This window comes from Protopterus annectens, chromosome 6.part1 (assembly GCF_019279795.1).
Source record: "Protopterus annectens isolate FY-2018-M chromosome 6.part1, PAN1.0, whole genome shotgun sequence".
NCBI lineage: Eukaryota > Metazoa > Chordata > Ceratodontiformes > Protopteridae > Protopterus > Protopterus annectens.
Genome location: NC_056738.1, coordinates 336,263,670 through 336,286,529, shown reverse-complemented (window position 1 = coordinate 336,286,529; position 22,860 = coordinate 336,263,670). Strand labels below are relative to the sequence as shown.

The window sequence follows — 22,860 nt, the reverse complement described above, 5'->3', positions numbered from 1 at the left end:
CACCAACACTAGTACCCACTACTGCACAGTCTGTTTCAGTTGCCTCCATGTCACCTCCCCCAGATTCCAACTCTCCTGACCCAGCAGAAGGGAGAGTTCTTGCATCCACAATTGCAGACCCTGAACCTGGCAGCCTGGCTTATTCTTTGACCTCTCCTCTAGTGGCCAGCCTAAGCAAGCAAGTCCTAGACATAAGGGAAGCCAGATGACCCAGCACTAGAAAATCCTATGGTGACAAGTGGAAAAGATATTGCTCCTGGATCTAGGCTAAAGGAGCTGATCCAGCACAGCCCTCCTTACCTCTCATCCAGGATTACCTAGCAGACCTACTTCACAGGGGCCTGTCCTTCTCTTCTATTAAAATCCATGCCTCTGCCATCTCTGCTCATTACATCAGAGCCACCTCTCCTTTCACACCCTCTCATCAAGCAGTTCCTTAGAAGGGCTAACAACTTAAGGCCACCCAGAAGAGCACCAACCCTTGCTTGGGAGCTTAACTTTGTGTTGGAAAAGCTCACGCTACCCACCTTTGAGCCTGCAGCTTCAGCAGAGTTACAATTCTTCTCCTGGAAAACAGCCTTGCTTCTGGCCATCACTTCAGCTAGAAGAGTGTCTGAGCTACAAGCACTCATGGCTGTGGAATATTTCATCATTTTCCATGCTGACAGGGTCTCCCTTAGGACTAACCCAACTTTCATGCCTTAAAGTGGTGTCCAGTGGGGCTTTCAACCCATCTGTTCATTTGCCCATCTTTTTCCCTAAACCTCAAAATAAGGGCGAAAGGATCCTGCACTCTTTAGATGTGCACAGACAGCTCAGATTCTACTTGGATAGGACTATGCCCTTTAGGAAAACTGACCAGTTACTAGTCAGCTTTGCAGCAAGGGCAGAGGGCAAGGCCACATCAAAACAAACCATTTCCAAATGGATAGCACACTGTATCCATTTCTGTTAGAAACACCATGGGAAACCACCCCCACAGGGGGTCGGAACACATTCCACTAGGGCAACTTCCACTTCTGCAGCTTTTCTCAGAGGGGTCCCTACCAGGGACATCCTGGAGGATGCAACATGGAGTTGTATTCATAACTTCACCAAGTATTACTATTTGCCTATCTTTTCCAAATCCAGGGCAGGCTTTGCAACCGCAGTCCTGTAGGGCTTACTAGCCAGCCCCAAATTTTCTCGACTACCCTTACCCATTTCTTCAGCTTTGGGAATCAACCCAAGTGTGATGACTGAAACAGTGAAACACGATGAACATAGTACAGTTGTGTACACTTAACGTAAATGTAGACGTTCGAGTGTATTCATTGTTGCAGTTCTGGTTTACCACCCTCCATCCCCCTTGTCTCTCTCTCTCTCGCTTCCTTACTCTTTACAGTGCTGTTTGGTATTTACTTTCTACTGGTGGTGTTATTCCACCATAACATAGCTCCCTATTTGGGGGCTCCTGACATTTGGGGCTAGAAAAACTGATGTCATGGCATCGGCTGCCTGTTTTTATACCACTGATGACTTGACGTCAGTCCTGGAGCGACAGCAACCAATGCAGAAATACTAAACCTCTGGTATTTGGGCTGACTGAGGGCTACCCCTGGCAGGATAACCCAGGTGTGATGACTGCAACAGTGAGTAAACACAAGCATGTACATTTATGGTAAGTGTACACAACTGTACTTTTTCCTTGTAGCCTTTACTTCAGCCAGAAGGGACTTGGCTACAAGCACTCATGGCCTCTCCACCTTACCTCATTTTCCAAAAGGATAGAGTACGCCTTTGCACTAACCCTTCCTTCATGCCCATAGTAGTCAGAGTGGTCACTTAACCAATCTATCCATTTACCCACCTTCTTTCCTTCGCCACAGAATGACAGTGCTCTATTCCCTAGATGTTCACAGGCAACTGAGGTTCTATTTGGATAAGACTAAGGACTTCAAAGTCCAACCAGCTGTTTATGTCCTTTCACCCCAGGACCCTGGGGAAAGCAGTATCCAACCAGACCATATCCTTCTGGATTTCTAAAACTATATCCTTCTGCTACTCCTTCCACAGTAAAGTTACCCCACACTGAGAGCCCAGTCTACCAGGGCTGCAGCCTCCTCCAGGGCTTTCCTGGAAGGCCTTGATACAGTCAACATCCTAGAGGCAGCTTCATGGTCCTCTGTCCATACTTTCACTAGACATTATAAATTAGATAACATCTCCAGAGCTAGGGCAAGATTTGCTAAAGCCATCCTTCATGGTTTCTTGGAGACTGCTACCCTCTTCCTCCATCCATTTATTGGGCTGAGCTTTGGTATTCACCCACATGTGAAAATACTGCAACATGAGACTAAGACAACACACATTAGTTGTGTAAAGTCTTACCATAACCATAGATGTCCTTCTCTTCCATGTTGCAGTATTCCTTTCCCTCCCTCCTACCCCCATAGAACCTTTTCCCTTTCTGAATGGCATCTTTTCAGCTGCCCTTAGACTATTTTCCGACTGGGCATTCAGTTCTGAGATCTGTGCATGCGGGTGTCCCATTTATGGCCCTCACGCTTTATGGTCCCAGGGTGACTTCCCACACACTTTACAGCAGCCAGGCTAAGCTTTTGTATAAGAGCCAGGCGTTCAGGTTGCCTGAGGTGGAGGATCCCCACGTGTGAGGATACTGCAACATGGAAGAGAAGGACATCTATGGTTATGGTAAGATTTTACACAACTAGTCCTTGGCAAAGATGAGTAAAGGCAAGAAAAAACAAACTGCTACTAAACCAGCACAGCTCCTGATGCCAAACAGCAGGACTAAACGCCTCCCAAACACACGAATGCTTGTTCTGGAAGTCAAAGGCAAAAACAACAAGCTGCTACTAAGCCCACACAGTTCCTAATTCCAAGCAGCAGAACTAAACACCTCCAATAAGCACAGTCAGAGAGGTGAAACTCGTCAAAGATAAACTCAGCCAGATAGCCAAACTCCCTGAAGCAGGTCTTTTTAAATTCCAAAGGGATAAGCAAACAAGACGCCAATAAACGAACGACTTCAATTTTATTAAGCACCACGATACTGCTTTTCGTCGGCGCCCTGCACCAACTTCTTCAGACTTTGAAAAATAACTCACGCTTGAGTGCTGCTACATTTAAAGCCATTGCAAGCAAAGTCCATTACGAAACACACCCTCCAATTACCTTAAAGGAACAGGCACAAGTAGCTTCAATCTTTTCTATCCCATAAACACACAATATAAAAAGTTGTCACAACAACCGTTGCAAGGTTGTCTTTTCATTCTCCCTCAGCCCATGGCCATAGTGACTGGATGCTTCCCAGATTGGGTGTGGGGGGGCATTTTCAGGGGAAGATGGTCCAAGTCACTTGGTCCCTTGAAGAGAGGACAAGCTGCATATCAGTGTTCTGGAAATGAGCCGTGCTTTTGGCATTACAAGCATTTCAAAACGTTTTCCCTTTCTGAACAGTTGCAATCCCAACGGACAGTATGTCAGTAGTTTGGTACATCAAACAAGGGGGGAAACCAGATCTTACCACTGTGTTGAGAAACTCTGAGGGTGTGGCAATGGGCGATTTTCTTCCAACCGCTTTCTAATTGCAGTGCATATTCCAGGGAAGTCCACAATAGCAGACAAACTGAGCTATTCCATCTTACTATCTCACGAGTGGTCCGTCAACACCAAGGTGACGCATGATTTTCCATCAGTGGAGTTGGCCTTGATGTGATCTTTTTGAATCTTCCCTAAACAAGTGCAGCAGCTTCTTTGCCCTAATCCCCCACCAGGGGAGTCACCAAGGTGTGCTCTGCTCCACGATTGGTCCCCCCCGGTCTTCTATATGCTTATCCTTTGACTCCTTTAATTCCCAAATTCCTTCAGAAAGCCGCCAGGTTGAAGAGCAAGGTCATCCTCATTGCACCCTACCGGCTTCTTCAGATTTGATTCCCCTTCCTTTGGCCTCATCTTTTGTTACCCACCTTGGATTCTGGATCCAACTCCAGACCTTCTGTCTTACCTGACAGGGCTGTTTCACCCAGACATCTCAAATCTCAAGATGACTGCATGGTTTCTCCAATTCCCTTAGTAGCCAGGCAACCAGTGCTGTCTTCGCATATCCGTTCTATACCTTTGCCTTTCCATAAACCTTCTATGAGGAAACTACAGGAGTAAATTGAGATTTGTGTATTGGACAGAGCAGAATCAGGTATACCCCTTCAGAGCTCTGATTCATCCTGTTCTTGAATGTTTAGCAAGTTTTAATGAGGGTGTGTTATATGGGTTGGAGACAGTGGCATTGACAAAAAGGCAGGAGTTTGAGCTGGATGTGGCAGAGTTAGATACTAAGATTTGCACTGGGTATGACAAGGGTGGACAGGATTAGGAATACGTATATTAGAGCATCAGCCCAGGTTGGAAGGTTTGGAGACAAAGCCAGAGAGGCAAGATTATGTTGGTTTGGACATGTGCTGAGGAGGGATGCTGAGTATATTGGGAAAAAGATGCTAAGCACGAAGCTACCAGGTAACAGTAAAAGAGGAAGGCCTAAGATAAGGTTTATGGATGTGGTGAGAGAGGACATGCAGGTGGTTGGTGTGATAGAGCAAGATGCAGAGGACAGGAAGAAATGGAAACGGGTGATCCGCTGTGGCGACCCCGAACGGGAACAGCTAAAAGATGAATGAGGGTGCTAGTTCGACTAAAGTTCAACTCGCAGCCATCTCTAACTTTCATTTGTGGTTTCAGAATTCTTCCCTAGCTTCCTCTAAACTGTGCAAAGCCTTTTTGAAAGGTACCCTTCTACGCAGACCCCCTTATAAAGATCCCATACCCCCCATGGGATTTAAATTTGGTATTGCAAGTCTTAATGCATTCCCCCTTTGAACATACAGCTAAATGTGATCCAAACTTTTTGACTTGGAAAACTGTATTTTTAGTTGCAGTTGCTAGAAAAATTTCAGAACTTCAAGCCTTATTTTCTAAGACCCCATACTTGATTTTTCATAACGATAGGGTCACCTTACATATCAATGCTTCCTTCCTACCTAAGGTGGTGTCAGAATCCAACATTAACCAAGCCATTAACCTGCCAGTATTCTTTCCAAACTTTACAAATAAAGGAGCATATATGCTGCACTTACTGGATGTTCAGAGACTGTTAAGTTTCTACCTACACAAAATGAGAGGTTAGACAGATCAGCTGATGTTTTGTGTTTCACTGTTGCAGTCATTACATTTGAGTAATCTGCTTGTAGGTTGCCCTCAGTCGGCCCGATTAACAAAGTCTTGGGTCCTGCGTCAGTTGCTGTCCCTTCTTCCATGACGTCAGGTCGTCAGGGGTATAAAACATGCAGCCGACGACATTACATCAGTCTTTCTTGCCGTGCGGTGCCCGAAGCAGAAGCAGTTCGCAAGTGCCGGTCGGCCGACTCCTGAAATTTTCATTTTCGGGTTTCAGAACCGAAGTCTTCAACTAAAGCCAAGTACCCCATTGGAGAAACTTTTTCTTGCTCCTTACCGATGTCAGTGAAAGTTAATAATTGCATTACTTGTGGAAAGCAAGTGCCTCATAAAGATTTTCATTCGTACTGTATTCCTTGCCTAGGCCCTGACCATGATGTACCTTGCTGTCGGTTTTGTGCTTTATTTAATCAGCGCACTGTCCATCTTCTGTATATTTTTGCCTCTAAATATTTTGGTACTCTGTTTAATTATCCAGAAATGTCATCAGCCGTCCGACTACCAGGATTCCGAAAAAACGCAAAGATAAAGACAGGCCACCGAGGTCCAAAACTGCCGACAACGCTTCTAAGCCAGTCGCCAGTTCGCCGGTACTCTGGCGCTTTCGCAGCCCCTGATACCCACTACTTCTGATTCACAGGCCTATACTGAGATCCATTCGGAGTCCAGTATGTCACGAGATGCTTCAACTATGGGAAACCCCCCCCCCCCTTCTTAGAGGCCTAGGACTGAGGTTGATTATGAATCTTCTGATCAGGATTCTGTTTTTTTCTGACTCTTCTGGTGACCTGGATTTGTCCTTACCTACGTATGAGGATTCTGTTGCAGAGGACTAGTCCCTCTGCTTCCCCTCCAGTGGATTTTTCTTTTGGGGAAACCTTACATTCTCTAAGGGAGCACTTCCACTGGGAAAGCCAGGATTGCTGTGATTCAGAAAAGAGGCTTAGGGATTTCCTTCTACCTCAGCATAGGCTTTTAGCTATTCCTCGTGTACTGGACATTGTTGATGCTTTCTCGGAATCTAGATTGGCCCCTGATTCCTTGCCTCCTCCTCCCAGAAAACCTGACAGATACTACAGGGTCCCAGAGTCCCACAAGTTCCTTTTCAAAAATCCTATTGCAGATCCAGAGACTATTTCACAGGGGGCCAAGGGCATTAAGGCTTCTACTGCTAAAAATCCTACCCCTTCTGATAGAGACTCCAGGGTGCTGGATAAATGGGGTAAGAAGGTTTACACTTCTGCAACCTTGGCCATTAGGTTTTAAACTGCCTTTTTCATATGTTAAAATATCAGCAACCTGTTATTGGACTGCATAAACAGAAAATGATGTAGATTCCTGACTGTGTGGAAAATTAAAGAATTACAGAATTTAATGCATTCTGCCGAACAAGTTGGAAAACATACTTTGCAATGTAGTTTTGATTCATTAGAGGCCTCTTGTAGGGCTACTGTTACTGGGTCTGTGCTCAGAAGGCATGCTTGGCTTAAGGAGCAGTCCTTGCCTGATCATGTTAAAGCTAAATTGTTGGATGCTCCTTTAAATCAGGACCACCTGTTTGGCAACAAGGCTTTGGAAGTTCTTAAGATGGAAGATGAAGCTAAATCTATGCAAACTGTTAAAGATTTTTTACAAGTTCAGCCTCCTAGATTTAGTAGGCACTGGCCCTCCTAAAAATTGGTCCTTTCCAGCCCCTTCCAGGTCTTCTCAAGCCAAACCCAGACGCAGCAAAAAAAACAGATTTCAGTCCCAGGGGACTCTCAGAACTAAGCAGTGGGGGGCCTCCACTTCCACCCCCCACCCCATGGTAAACTGTCTCAATGACTTCCTTTTAAAATTTCCAAGCACTTACCATCTGACTGCCCTTTTTGGGGGAAAGATTGCTCTTCATGCAAAGAATTGGGAACTTATTACCCAGGACAAATAGGTTTTAAATATAGTGTCCCTGGGGTACAGATTTCACTTCCACACGTTGCCAACACCAAGTGGATGGCCGGACCTACCCCCAAATCAGTGGGCAGAAGCACAAAAACAAGTACTTTCTCTCTTAAGCATGGGGGCTGTTCACCTGGTACCAGAAGAGGAAAAGGGACAAGGTTTCTACTCGAGACTTTTCCTGGTACCCAGGAAAAACAATTCATGGCATCCTATCCCGGACCTGTCTACTCTAAACACCTTTTTGGAGATTCCAAAATTCAAGATGCTAACTCTTCACCAATTACTTCTTGTGCTAGGCAAAGATGCCTGGTTGGCAACACTAGATTTAAAAGAAGCATACCTGCACATCCCAATCAGGGAATCTTGCAGAAGATACCTACGCTTCAAAGCAGGCTACACGCGCACTGCTCTTTGGCTTATCTACTGCACCCAAGGTATTCACAAAAGTGCCTAGCTCCAGTTATTGCATTTTGCAGGCAAAGAAATATTCAAATATACCCATACCTGGACAATTGTCTATCAGGCAGAAAACCAGGACATACTTTTGAATCATCTGGCCTTTGTAAAAAGGGTTCCAACTTGTCTGGGGTACACCTATAAATGAAAAGAAATCACAACTGGTACCCTGTCAACAAATTATATTCCTGGGAGCAAGCTTGAATACAACTTCCCAGATGGCTTATCTCACGCCAGAAAAGCAAATTAATTTGACAACTTACTTCAAACAAGTGGCTACAAAAACCCTGCTATATCTGCAAGACAAATACTGCAAGCCTTGGCGTTCATGGCCTCCTGCATTCTTTTAATTCCATATGCAAGACTGCATATGAGGAAACTACAGTGGTATCTAAAAAGCCTATGGTATCAACATTCTCAAAACCTAGAAATGGTGATTCCTGTCATACCTTGCCTACACCTAGAGATCCTTTGGTGGGCAGAGGCCTGCCACCAAAACAAGGGACTACCTTTCACACCACCCTCTGCCGCCCAAACCCTAACAGATGCATCAGACTATGCATGGGGGGCTCACCTGGCAGGGAAGTGCATTTAGGGCAAATGGAACCCAAGTCATATGCACCTGCATATCAATCAAAAAGAAATGTTAGCTGTACATGATGCTCTGACAGCCTTCAAGGACCACATTCTTCCAAGACAACTAATGGTAAAGACGGACAACACCACTGTTATGTGGTACATAAACAAACAGGGGGGTACACATTCTTACCCCCTCTGCAGACTAGCCATGGCATTGTGGAACGCAACCTTGAGCTACCAAGTGCACCTACAAGCTCAATTCCTGCCAGGAAAATTAAATACACTGGCAGACGGACTAAGCAGAAATCTCATGGACCCACACGAGTGGAAACTGGAACCAATGATTTTCAACATGTTGAGTGGGGGAGCCCAGATATAGACCTGTTTGCTTCTCCCCAGAACTACCAATTGGACAAATTCTGCACAAGGACTCCCCACAAACAAGCCTGGAAATTGGATGCTCTGTCCTTCAGCTGGTCTATGCCTTCCCCCCCTCTGTCTCTGCTCTCCAAAGTACTACTAAAAGTCACAGGACAAACCAAGAATGATTTTGATTGCTCCAGACTGGCCTTGCCAACACTGGTACCCCTCCTGCTCAATGTGTCACTGTTATCTCCATGGCACCTGCCTCAGACTCCTTCCCTGCTGTCTCAGCAGGAGAACCAGATTCTGCACCCTCAGCTACCAACACTGAACCTTGCAGCTTGGCTAATTACTTAATCTCTCCTTTACCATCCCTCAGCAAACATGTGATGGATATCATTTTAGAGGAAAGGAGGCCTAGTACTAGAAAATCTTATGCTGAAAAATGGAAAAGATTCTGTGCCTGGAACCAATCTCAAGGGATGAGCACAGCAGCACCCAGTTTACCTCAGATTTTACAGTACTTAACTGAGATGCTTCACAAGGGCCTGTCTTTTTCCTCCATTAATCAAGTAATCTCCGTGGTATCCCCGAAGTCTCAAAAAAACCCACTAAAGTGTCGTGGGTCTAAAAACAAAACAGTGTAAGAAACTTCTCTGTGTGGAAGATTTTCAGTCCATATATTTCTAGTTAATCACTGTATATTAATCAGATCAGACAATAGTAGTAGAAGTAGCGATCGTAAACTTGTCAAGTCAAAAAGTAATAGAAAATATATAATTCTACAGCATTACTAAGTATCCGAAAGTAATCCAAGCAAGGCAGGCAGTTTGTTTCCAGTCAAAAATCCTTTATTAAGTACACAGACAAGCGACCCAAGTAAAACAAAAAGAGAGAGAGAATTTCCTCACAAGCTTTCTAAATATATATATACTTTTTATCAGGCATGGTAGTGGTTTATTATGCTGTAAAACAGTGTTATTGGTACACATGTTAAATTCACATTCCTTCCCCCATCAATGTGACATTCGAGCTGGTCCTGCCCTACCTAGTAGCTGTCATAATAATATATAGCCCTAATGTACTTTAATGGTGCATCTTATTTAACCAAATTATTAAGTCTGTGATTTTATACAAGGCAATATACTGCATGGCTGGAAATATATCAACCTTAGTTCATCTGGATCGCATAGACATGGGTGATCTTGAAGGCGACATCCCGAATATTCTGGATAAACAGGAACTCATGTGGCAATTAAAGCTGAACTCTTAGAAAGCCTGGACTAAACTACTACTGTTCAATTAAAAGTGCACTGGAACTTAGAAAATTGCCACATTGTTTACATGACTAATTGTATTTTATTTTTTTCTACAAATCGGTTTTAAATACCATTTTAAATCATTTGAAATTTAAGTGTATATTTTGTTTCCATCATCATACATACATTTTTTTTTATTTTTTTCTGGTTCTCTTTTTTCCACTTTATTCAAAATGATGGTAATAACAATACTAACTAATTATACAATTATATAGGTTTTTAGGGTTCTTGTACACCGACCTGAAGAAGTCTAGAAGGACGAAAGTGATCTTTGTTAACAATAGGTTATGAAAATAGAAACTGATTTTTACATGCAAAATGTATATGTATATATTTATATATAATTTTTGATCGCAAAATGAACCAAGGTTGATATATTTCCACCCATGTAGTATATTGCCTTGTATAAAATCACAGACTTAATAATTTGGTTAAATAAGATGTACCGTTTAAGTACATTATGGCTATATATTATTATGAGAGCTACTAGGTAGGGCAGGACCAGCTCGAATGTCACACTGATGGGGGAAGGGATGTGAATTTAACATGTGTACCAATAACACTTTGTTTTACAGCATAATAAACCACTCCCATGCCTGATAAAAAGTATATATATATTTAGAAAGCTTGTGAGGAAATTATTACTCTAGTTTTGTTTTACTTGGATCGCTTGTCTGTGTATTTAAAGGATTTTCGACTGGAAACAGACTGCCTACCTTGCTTGGATTACTTTCGGATACTTAGTAATGCTGTAGAATTATATATTTTCTATTATTACTTTTTGACTTCATGAGTTTACGTTCGCTACTTCTACTACTATTGTCTGATCTGATTAATATACAGTGATTAACTAGAAATATATGGACTGAAAATCTTCCACACAGAGAAGTTTCTTACACTGTTAATACACGCCTCGGCCATTTCAGCTCATTATAACACAGAAACCTCCCCATTTCTCTCATCCACTACTCAAGCAGCAACTCAGGGGGGCCAAAAATATGAGACCACCCAGGAGAGCTCCAACCCCAGCCTGGGACCTTAACTTTGTCTTGGAGAAACTCACTCTGCCTCCTTTCGAGCCAGCTGCTACTGCAGACTTAAAATTTATTTCTTGGAAAAAGGCTTTCCTTTTAGCAATCCCTTCAGCTAGAAGGGTATCTGAATTACAGGCCCTTATGGCAGTAGAGCCTTTCATCATCTTTCATGCGGACAGTGTGTCACTCAGAACCAATCCATCCTTCATGCCCAAGGTGGTATCCAGTGTGGCACTTAATCAGTCCATTCATTTGCCAACCTTCTTTCCCAGTCCACAAAATAAAGGGGAACAGATACTGCATTCCTTAGATGTGCACAGACAACTTAGATTCTACTTGCAGGACTAAGCCTCAATCGAAATCTGAACTGTTGGTAGCATTTGCTGCAGGGGCAGAGGGGAAGGCTATTTCAAAATAAACCATTTCTAAATGGATAAGCCATTGTATTCATTTTTGCTATAAGCATCATGGAAAGCCTATCCCCCAGTAGATCAGACCTCGGTCCACCAGGGCTGCATCTAAATCTGCAGCCTTTCTCAGAGGCGTCTTTACCAGGGACATCCTAGAAGCTGCTACCTGGAGTTCTGTACATACTTTCACCAAGCATTATCATTTGCCAATTTTCTCTAAATCCAGAGCTGGCTTTGCCACTGCAGTCTTGCAGGCCCTTATAGCTGGCCGTAATGCTATCCTCCTCCCAACCATAGCTTTTGGAATCTACCCAAATGTAATGACTGCAACAGTGAAACATGAAGAACATAGTACAGTTGTGTAAACTTACCATAAATGTAGATGTTTGAGTGTATTCACTGTTGCAGTCCTGGTTTACTCTCCCTCCAGCCCCCTGACTTCTTTTGGCTGTACCTCTACTTTCCTTTACTGTGCTTAAATGCCTTTTTGGTGTATTTGTTGGAGGTATATTTTTGTGCTTTTATGTTTAATTGCTTCCCATTAGGGGGGCACCTGACTTCTGGGGCAAGAAAAACTGATGTAATGGCATCCGCTGCATTTTTTATACCCCTAACGTCATGGAAGAAGGGGCAGCAACCACCGACGCAGGACCCAAGACTGTTAATCAGGCCGACTGAGAGCAACCTGCAAGCAGATTCCCCAAATGTAATGACTGCAACAGTGAATACACTCTAACATCTACATTTATAGTAAGTGTACACAACTGTACTTTTCCTTTGCGCATAGTAAGTTGGGCGAATCAGTTACAAAGGTAACTATAGCTAGCTGAAATTCACAATCACCAACAAGAAACTGTAACTGTAAAATCCACAATAAAAAGCGGCAGGACCCAGAAACTGCAACTAGTCCAACTTTATTCACTAAAACAACCACAATTAGCTCTTTCGTCTGTGATAAATAGACTTCATGAAGCACAGGGAATAGTCTCAATCTAAAAAGATCTGCCAGAACACAAACCTCTTGCTATTCCCCTTGATGTTCTTTGTGTTTCACTGTTGCAGTCATCACCTGTGGGTTATCCCTGATGTGGTAGCCCTCGGCCGGCCCGAATACCAGAGTCCGTCTTTTTCTGCCTCAGCTGCTGTCGCTTGTTAACTGACATCAGGTTGTCAGTGCCACAAAGCAAGGCAGCCGACGCCATTACATCAGTCTGTCTTGCTGTGGAGCCCATAGCAGAAGCAGTTCTCAAGTGTACCGGTCAGTCGCTACCAGAGTTTGAATTACAGCTGAAAACGTCTAAAGCAAAGTACCCCATTGGGGATCCTTTTTTCTTCACTAACCAATGTCTGAAAAAGTTAACAACTGTCTCTGCCTTTGGAAAGCAGATCCCACCCTGAGACTTCCATTCATACTGCGTCACTTGTTTAGGCCAGACCACAATGTCCCCCGTTGTCGGATGTTCTTCGTCTCCCATTGCTGCAGTCCTTACATATGGGTAGTCCGCTGTCCACAATCGGCCCGAATACCAAAGGGCTAGAACCGGCGTCGGTCATAGGCGCCCGAGACTGACGTCAGTACGTGCCAGTACAAATGCGCATGACCGACGCCGTATACTCAGTCTTTCTTGCCGCGTGGTCCTAAGCAGAAGCAGCCTTTTGCAAGTGCCGTTCGGCATTCTGGAATTGTCGGTTTTTGAGTTTCAGACCGAGACCAAGTTGGCTAAGTACCTGCTAGACACTTTTGTCTTTTTCTTGCCTCAGTATTGACGGATGTCAGAAAAAGTTAATAACTGTATTTCTTGTGGGAAACAGATTCCTCATAGGGATTACCATTCACTCCATATTCCTTGTTTAGGGCCTGAGCACGACGTGGTTGGGTGTCGCTTTTGTGCTACTTTTAACAAGCGTACTATTAAACGTCGGTTGGACTGTGCTAAGCTTGTGTTTGGTAAACATTGTAATTACAACATGCCGTCGGATTCTCCGACGCCTGGTTCTTCTAAGAAACGCAAAGAGAAGGCTTTGCGGTCCAAACAGGATGAGTTGTCCACTCCGGAAGCCGGTTCTGTAGAACCACCGAATACTTCAGCGGCTCCTTCTGAAAGTTTACCTGAGTCTCAAGGGGAGCCTTTGTTACTACAGGAAGTGGCTTCTCCTGTGTTAGGCCAGGCTGAGGGTGCTTCTCAGATGTCGGTGGTTCCCTCCCCTCATAGGATAGTTAGGCCTCCTCCTTCTCAAAGCAAAAGCCATTCTAAGTCTAAGTCTGCCCCTGCTGGTGCTAGTCCCCAGGGTCCAGCTCCTAGGAAGCACATGTTAAAGATGGCTGAAGATTTGATAACTTTAATTAGGGGTTTTATGCCCCCCCCCCCCTGAGAAGAGGCCCAGGATACAGACAGAGTTGGAGGGTTTGGTTCAGTCTTCCAATGAGTCAGATTCTTCTGTGGAAGAACTTCAGGATTTTCCTCCCTATTCTGATTCGGAGGCTGAGGACACTACTCCCTCTGCGTCCCCTCCAGAAGATTTTTCTTTCTCTGAGACTTTGCATTCCATGAGGGAACATTTCAAATGGGAAGGCCAGGATTATTCTGATTCTCGTAAAAGGCTAAGAGAATTCTTGTTTTTGCCTCAGCATAGGCCCTTGGCTATTCCTCCTGTACTGGATGTTGTTCAGGATGTATTTTCTGAGGCTGCCCTTAACCCAGATTCTCTGCCTCCTGCCCCGGTTAAACCAGATAGATACTACAGGGTTCCGGAAGCTCACAAGTACTTATATAAGAGTCCTAGGGCTGATCCAGAAACTATTACTCAAGGCCCCAAAGGTGTTAGGGCTTCTGTGGTTAAGAATCCAGTTCCTCTGGACAAGGATGCTAGGGCCCTGGATAGGTGGGGTAAAAAACTGTATACCTCTTGTACTTTGGCTATGAGAGCTTTAAATTGTCAGTTTCATATGCTCAGGTATCAAAATTATTTGCTGGGCCAAATGAAATGTAAAGTAGATGGTTTAGCTGAAGGTATTGAATGTAAGGAGCTTCAGGATTTAGTGCATGCTTCAGACCAAGTTGGTAAGCATTCTTTGCAGTGTGGTTTTGATGCTTTACAGGCTTCTTCCAGGGTGGCTGCTACTAGTTCAGTTGTTCGCAGGCATGCCTGGCTTAAAGATCAGACCTTGTCAGAGCATGTTAAGGCTCGAATTATGGATGCTCCTCTGCAATCTGATGTTCTTTTTGGCCCTCCAGTAGAGTCAGTTTTGAAAAAAATGGAGGAAAAAGCTAAGTTTATGCAGACGGTTAAGGACTTTTTACAGGTTCAGCCCCCTAAGTTCAGTAGAAATTGGCCTGCTTAAGGGATGGTCTTTCCCCTCTTCGGATTTTCAATCTAGGGGCAGGTGAGGTAGAGGTAGGGCTTCCTCTCAGGGCCCTGTTACTTCTAGGACTTTGAGTTCTTCTACCCTTTCTGCTGGGGAGGGCAGGGGTCAGTCCTTTCGGAAACAGACCCAATGACCTGTGTCTTCAGCTGCCGGACTCTGCCTTGCTGGCAGCTCCTCTAGGAGGAAAACTGGGACTTTTCAAAAGGAATTGGCATTTGGTTACCCAAGACAAATGGGTATTGGACATAATAAATCGAGGCTACAAATTTTATTTTCACACATTCCCTCCTTTCAAAGGTATGCCGGATGTGCCTCATCAGCAAAGACTGGAAGCACAGGCACAAATTTCTTCTCTGCTTCAGTTGGGAGCAATACAGGAAGTACCTTCTGCAGAACGGGGCACAGGGTTTTATTCCCGTCTTTTCTTAGTGCCAAAGAAAGGAAATACTTGGAGACCAATTCTGGATTTGTCCATTTTAAACACCTTTCTGGAAATTCCAAAATTCAAGATGTTAACACTGCAACAGCTGTTACCTATGTTGGGCAAAGATCACTGGATGGTGACTCTGGATCTCAAAGAAGCCTATCTTCACATTCCTATCAGGCCCAGTTGCAGGAAATTCCTGAGATTTCGGAATGGGAATTTGCATTATCAGTTCTCTGCATTGCCCTTTGGCTTGTCTACTGCACCCAGGGTATTCACAAAAGTCCTGGCTCCAGTAATAGCTTTTCTCAGACTAAAAGGAATTCAAATTTATCCTTATCTGGACGATTGTTTGATTCTGGCTCAAGGCAAGCACGAACTTCTTCAACATCTGCAGTATGTAATGACAGTTTTAAGTTGCCTAGGGTATTCTGTGAACAAAATAAAGTCCAGTCTAGTACCCTCACAAGAGATCAGTTTTCTGGGTGTAAGACTGAACACAGCTGCTCAGATGGCATTTCTTACCCCGGACAAACAAAGAAATCTTCACCTATACTTCCAACAGTTATCAGTAATGTCCAGGCTGACTGCAAGGACAGTCCTTCAAGCCTTGGGGTTCATGGCATCTTGCATTCTAGTACTTACCAATGCCAGACTGCATATGAGGAAGCTGCAATGGTATCTCAAAAGCGTTTGGACTCAACACAGCCACGATTTGGACACTGTCATTCGGATTCTGCCTTGCATTCAGAAAGAATTTGTGTGGTGGGCTCAGGAATGTCACCTAAACAAGGGACTCTCTGTGACCCAACCAGAGGCAAGTCAGATATTAACGACAGACGCCTCTGAGTCAGCCTGGGGAGCTCATTTCACAGGAAAATGGATTCAAGACCTTTGGCCCCCAGAGCTACTTCACTTGCATATCAACATGAAAGAGATGCTGGCAGTTCAATTGGCTTTGGAAGCATTCAAGGGCCTACTTCAACCAGGACTGGTGTTGATTCAAACAGACAACACAACTATCATGTGGTACATCAACAAGCAGGGGGGAACTCATTCTTACCCTCTTTGCAGACAAGCAATGCTGTTATGGGAAACTGCTTTAAATCTGCACATCACTCTTCGAGCACAGTTTCTGCCAGGAGCACAAAATTCTTTAGCAGATGTTCTGAGCAGACAGATTGTGGATCCTCACGAATGGAAGTTGGACCCTCAGGTATTTCTTCAGTTGACCATGGCTTGGGGAACTCCAGACATAGATCTGTTCGCTTCTCCTCTGAATTTCCAACTGCCACTGTTTTGCACAAGGCTGTTTCATCCAACAGCCTGGAAAATAGATGCACTATCCTTCAGTTGGAGCAACCTTCACGTGTATGCTTTTCCTCCCTTGCCTCTTCTTCCAAAGGTACTGTTGAAAGTCAGGAGGGACAAACCTTGCATGATCCTTATAGCACCGGATTGGCCTAGTCAGCATTGGTACCCTCTGAGGAGCTTAATTCATGGGACACCTTGGCCATTACCACAGATTCCTCACTTATTGTCTCAGGAAAACAATCATTTTCTCAATGTCAGGGTGCAATCCCTACACCTGACAGCCTGGCGCATTCTGTTTTAAAGAAGGAGGGCCTTCAGCTCCCTCAACAAGTTTTGGATGTTATTTTGGAAGCCAGGCGACCTAGTACTCGAAAGGTTTATGCTGATAAATGGAAGAGATTTTTTCTTTGGAGTTCAGCTAAAGGCTTTGATGTCAAATTGCCTAATTTGAGTTGTACATTGCAATATTTGACTGTATTATTGGACAAGGGTTTGTCCTTCTCTTCTGTAAAAGTGCATGCTGCAGCTATTTCTGCTCACTATGATTGTGACCCTCCTTTGTTTTCACATCCACTGGTTAAACAGTTTCTTAGAGGGGCAAAGAATATAAGACCCCCACGAAGAGCTCCTACTCCTGCCTGGGATCTTAATTTTGTTTTGGAAAAGCTGACTCTGCCTCCTTTTGAACCTGCAGCTACAGTTGAATTGAAGTTGTTGTCTTGGAAGACTGCTTTTTTGTTGGCTGTTACTTCTGCTAGAAGGGTATCTGAATTACAGGCCCTCATGGCAGTGGAACCTTTTCTGATTTTTCACAATGACAGGGTTTCTTTACGTACTAATCCTACTTTTATGCCTAAAGTGATTTCTAATGTGGCATTGAACCAATCTATACATTTGCCTACTTTTTATGCTAACCCCCAAAATAAAGGGGAAAAAGTTTTGCATTCTTTGGATGTACATAGGCAGTTAAGGTATTATTTGAGCAGAACCAAAGAGTTCAGAAGATCTCAACAATTATTTGTTTCTTTTGCTTTGACTTCACAAGGGAAAGCTGTCTCGAAACAAACTATTTCCAAGTGGACTGGCCATTGTATTGCTTTTTGTTACTCTCAGCATGGAAAGGATGTTCCAGTTGGGATCAGGCCTCATTCTACTAGGGCTACGGCCACCTCTACTGCTTTTTTGAGAGGGGTAGCTACTAAAGACATTCTAGAAGCAGCTACTTGGAGTTCTGTACATACCTTTACAAAGCATTATCATTTACCTCTTTATTCTAGGTCTAGGGCTGGGTTTGCCACTGCAATCTTACAGGGCATGTTAGCAGCTCCTAATGCTATTTAGTTGGCCAGCCTCCCTTTTTTCCGTTGCTCTGGGATTCTACCCATATGTAAGGACTGCAGCAATGGGATTCTACCCATATGTAAGGACTGCAGCAATGGGAGACGAAGAACATAGTACAGTTTTGTACCTACCATAAATGTAGATGTTCGAGGATCTCCATTGCTGCAGTCCAATTTTCCCTCCCTCCTTCCCCCTTTTTAGGTTGGGTTTTGGGTGGTGTTTCTTGCATTCTGGCGTCTGAGGCAAGAAAGACTGAGTATACGGCGTCGGTCATGCGCATTTGTACTGGCACGTACTGACGTCAGTCTCCGGCGCCTATGACAGACGCCGGTTCTAGCCCTTTGGTATTCGGGCCGATTGTGGACAGCGGACTACCCATATGTAAGGACTGCAGCAATGGAGATCCTCGAACATCTACATTTATGGTAGGTACAAAACTGTACTTTCTCTGCCCTTTTAAACACGAGAACCATTCGTCATAGAGCTCTTATTATAGACGGGCATTTTGTCTTCAGTGTTAGCATTCCGAAATGGCGTCCATCAGCCATCAATTCGTAGACATTCCGAACAAACGTAGACATAGAGACAGACCACACAAGGCTATGCCTTCCGACTCTACCACTAAGCATTTAGTCAGTTCTCTGGAATTCAGTGAGGCGCTTTCGCAGCCCCTGATACGATATCTACGCAGGTCTGTACTGAGACCCTTTCAGAGTCCGGTATGTCGCAGAAATCTTCGTCTTCCAAGCCTTTGGTTGTATCTGCCTCGGTTGGGTCCAGAGCCACTATGCAGGCACCGGCTTCCAAGGAGGCCTTTTGCACTACCAAATCTAGACAAAAAGCGATGTCTTCTCATCTGACTACCGTTTCTCTCAGGCCGATGGATACTCTTAGACCTAGAAGCCAGGCCAGTCTTAGAAAAATCTACTTCTAGCCACCATCTTACTCCTGCTCCACCACCCCAAGCCCAAATGCTTAAAATGGCAGAGGATCTTATCTCCCTTATAAGAGGTAGGCGGGCCACAACTTCAAAAAGGAAAAGACACCCTTCTCCTGAAGTACTGACAGAACAGGATTCTGAGGAATCGGATTATTCAAATTTTGAAGAGGAACAACCTGTGACTGCTTATGAGGATTCAGATGCAGAGGAATCCAGTCGTCCTGCCTCCCCACTAGAAGAGCTTTCGTTTGGGGAAACCCTTCACACCCTCAGGGAACATTTCCACTGGGAATCCCAGGACTTCCCAGGAAAAGGCTATGAGAGTTTCTAGACCTGCCCCAACACAGATCCATGGCCATCCCCACTATCGTAGAGGTGGTGGATGATATTTTCCATGAATCTAACTTGATCCCTGACGCCCTCCCACCTGCTCCCAGTAAGCTTGACAGGTATTAGAGTGCTGGATTCTCACAAGTACCTGTACAGAAATCCTTCTGCAGACCCAGAGGTCATTACAGAGGGACCTAAAGGAGCTAAGGTTAGTTCTGCTAAGAATCCTATTCCTTTTGACAAGGATTCCAGAGCTCTGAACAGATGGGGTAAAAAAGTGTACACCTTTGCAACCTTAGCTATCAGAGCACTCGGCTGTCAGTTCCATATGTTAAAATATCAACACCACACTTTGGAACTATTGCAGCAAAAGATTTCAACCTTTCCAGACTCTGCCAATTCAAGAGAGTTAACAGATTTACTGCACTATACTTGTCAAGTGGCCAGACACTCATTGCACTGTGAATATGACACCCTAGAAGCCTCAAGCAGGGCAGCAGTGTCAGGATCTGTCATTAGGAGACATGCATGGTTAAAGGAACAGCCTCTCCCTGATCTTTTCAAGTCTAAATGAATTGATGCACCCTTGGATAAGGACGGCTTGTTTGGAGTAAAAGCAGAACAGGTGCTTAAAAAGATGAAAGGTGAAGCAAAATCTATGCAAACAGTAAAGGATTTCTTTCAGGTACAACGTCCTAGGTTCAGCAGGAACTTTCCCTCTAAGCACTGGTCCTTTTTCTCCACCTAGCAGACGGGGACAAAGTAAGCCCTGCAGGGACAGACCACCCAGGCCCCTATCCCAGGGATAGCAGAGAACCCAACAGTGAACTTTTTCCGCCCCAAAGGCAGGGAGTTTTAAGCCATTCCTTTATGGCAAAAACTCTCAATGACTACATCTCCCACCCTCTGCCCTCCTTTCACTCACCAAAAGATAAGAGGAAGGCTCTCCCTCTGCATTGGCTTTCTGTTACAAAGGATCTCTGAGTCTTAAAGGTAATTTTTCAGGGATACAAATTCTCTTACAACGAACTCCCAATTCCAAGAGGGGTACCCAGACTTGCCTCCAAATCAGTGGGCAGAGGCACTGAAACAAGTCCAAACTGTCATATCCCAAGAGGCAGTAGAACCTTTCCCTTCAGATCAAACGGGCAAAGGTTTTTATTCCAGACTATTCCTTGTTCCCGGAAAAGAGGGCACTTGGAGCCCCATCCTGGATCTATCCATTCTGAACACCTCCCTGGTGGTCCCCAATTCAGAATGGTAACTTTGCAGCAGCTGCTGCCTATGCTGACAAAAATGCATGGTTAGTTACTACAGATCTAAAAGATGCCTACCTCCACATCTCCATAAGGGAATTCTGCAGGAAATTCCTGTGCTTCAGAGCAGGCTCACAACACTCAGTTCTCTGCACTACCCTTTGCCTCATCTCCTGCTCCCAGGCAGGGGTGTAGCTAGGATTTTCAAATTTGTACTGACAGCTCTCAAACTGCTACCCCCCTCCCCAGCCAAGCTACGGCCATTCTCGTAATTCACGGTTCGCTCTTTTAGTGTCAATGAAGAGGCATTCGCTGTAATGCCTCTTCAGTAATATAATATAAATTCACTCAAACTCGGTTCCTTGAATTGAAAATTAACCTGAAATGTCAGTTCTTTGAAAAATGCAGCATGGTAGTTGGGGTAGACTTCATGCTTTTGTTTTCTGTAAACAAGGTACAGGTTTTGAGCTTGAGTAAATTACTAACAACCTGCTACCACTAACTAGGATGTTTCATTCACACACACACCCCTACCTACCTCTTAGTGCAAGAAATATGGACAAAGCCCAAAATAAACAGGGACAGATATTAAATAATGTTCGTGAACTTGGAAAGTTGCTAGAATAACAGGATTTGTGCTAGTATGAATTTTTCTAAAGGACATTAAGTCTGAAGCTCAAATGTCTGTCATTATTTAGCAGCTTCAGCCTTCAATGATTTTCTAGAAAATCACAAAATTTATGAGGAACATACAAAAAATATGGGGCAAAAATCTGGACATTCTGCAAAATGTGGACAGTTGAGAGGTATGCTACCTACCACACACACACACACACACACACACACTCAAACACACACAACACCTCTCAACCTCTTACAGCAACAAACTCATAAATAAAACTGAGGCAAAGGCCCAAAAATAAGGATTTTTTTTTTAAATATTGCTCTTATAAACTTAGAAAGATAATAGAATAGTAGTAGGTCTTGCATCAGTACGAATTTTCTGAAAGGTATGAAATCTGAAACTGAAATGTCTGCATTATTTTCTAACTTCAGTCTTTAACAATTTGCCACTAATTTGCCAGAAAACTGCAATTTTATGAAAAACGGACCAAAAATGTGTTGCAAAAATATAAAATTGCCAGACAATACAGCTGGGAACCTGTCAAAGGAGGGACACCATTTTAATATGAGCACAGTTAACTTAGAGCAGCTGACAAAATTAGAGAATCTACATGCATTTCTGAAATAAAAGTAATGTATAACTCTGATCATTACAGTTATTTATAAAAGTAAAGTAAACCCTCTATGTTTTCTTCCAAAATTGCTATTTTGTGGAGGGATCATTGGGGGAAGAGCAATATTTTGAGCTAAAATCAGGGACAGTTGAGGTTTGGCTATGCCTAATTCTGTAAAGCAATTTATTTGCATGTACCTCTCAACCTGTTAATGCAATAAATCTGGACAAGGCCAAATATATTGAGGGAACATATAAACAGTACTAAAAATTGCTCTTGTATAAACTGGGACAGTTGATAGAACAGGTCTTATTTTAGCATGCATTTTTCTGAAGGTTATAAAGTCTGAAACTAGTGTGTCATTATTTAGTGACTTAATTCCTAAATCATTTGCCAGAAAACCACAAATTAAGGAACAAACCAAAAATAAGAAGCAAAAAATCTATTCATTCTTTGAAAATCTGGACAGTTGGGAGGTATAGTTCAGCTGGGGCTGTCTGTTTGCCGCCCTTCCCCCTCACAAAACCATGGTCGAATGGAGCCTTCCCCTGCAGCCATTCCAATGATCCATTGCTTTGCTATTTCACTCCATTTACCATAAACACTAATGTGCATACTGACTTACTTCTATGATGATTTGAACTTCATTTGAAAGTTTTATTTTGCATTTTACAGCACAAACACCAAGACATCTGCTAAACAAGCTTGGCATTAAAACTTCCCTGCCCTTGAAACTCACATTCATTGAAACAACATTAAAACCCACATTCAAAGAAAAATACATTTTACCCGTGGCAGATAAAAATTCATTCTGGGCTGCTTTTAAATCATAGGCCCCTTGCATATGAAACATACATGTGCTTTTTGATACACCTTCCTATTGCTTTGAACATTTTTCCAGTAAACAATGAAACAAAACTGCCCAATTCAGAACATTTCCATCATAAAAGTCGTCAAACTTTTACAGTCCACCATTATCAATAAATAATATGCACAATCTCTGAAGTAGTAAAAAACGTCATCTAAATAATTCCACGTTAAATAAATCTAACTAATGAAGAGGTTGCTGCTAGCAATCACCTTTATATTTCATGACTTCACCGAAAAATAAAGTGTCTGATGCCCCTGAGGAATAAATTGCCTAAATTACATTAATAATAAGCTAGTAATATTGCAATAAGAAATGGATGGCAAATTGATAACAGGCTCATAGTTAGTGTCTTAACTTTCAGTACAGCAGCATTCACCCCTTATGGGAGTAGAACCAACAACCTTCTGCATTAAAAGCAAGTACACAACATTTTGTGCTACTAGCAATG

General features: G+C 43.5%; 1 protein-coding gene across 1 annotated transcript in view; it reads left to right on the top strand.

The window, feature by feature from the left end:
- Window positions 1-22,860, top strand: part of MTA2 (metastasis associated 1 family member 2) — a 1,757,597-nt gene that overhangs the window by 606,058 nt on the left and 1,128,679 nt on the right. The window lies entirely within an intron of this gene.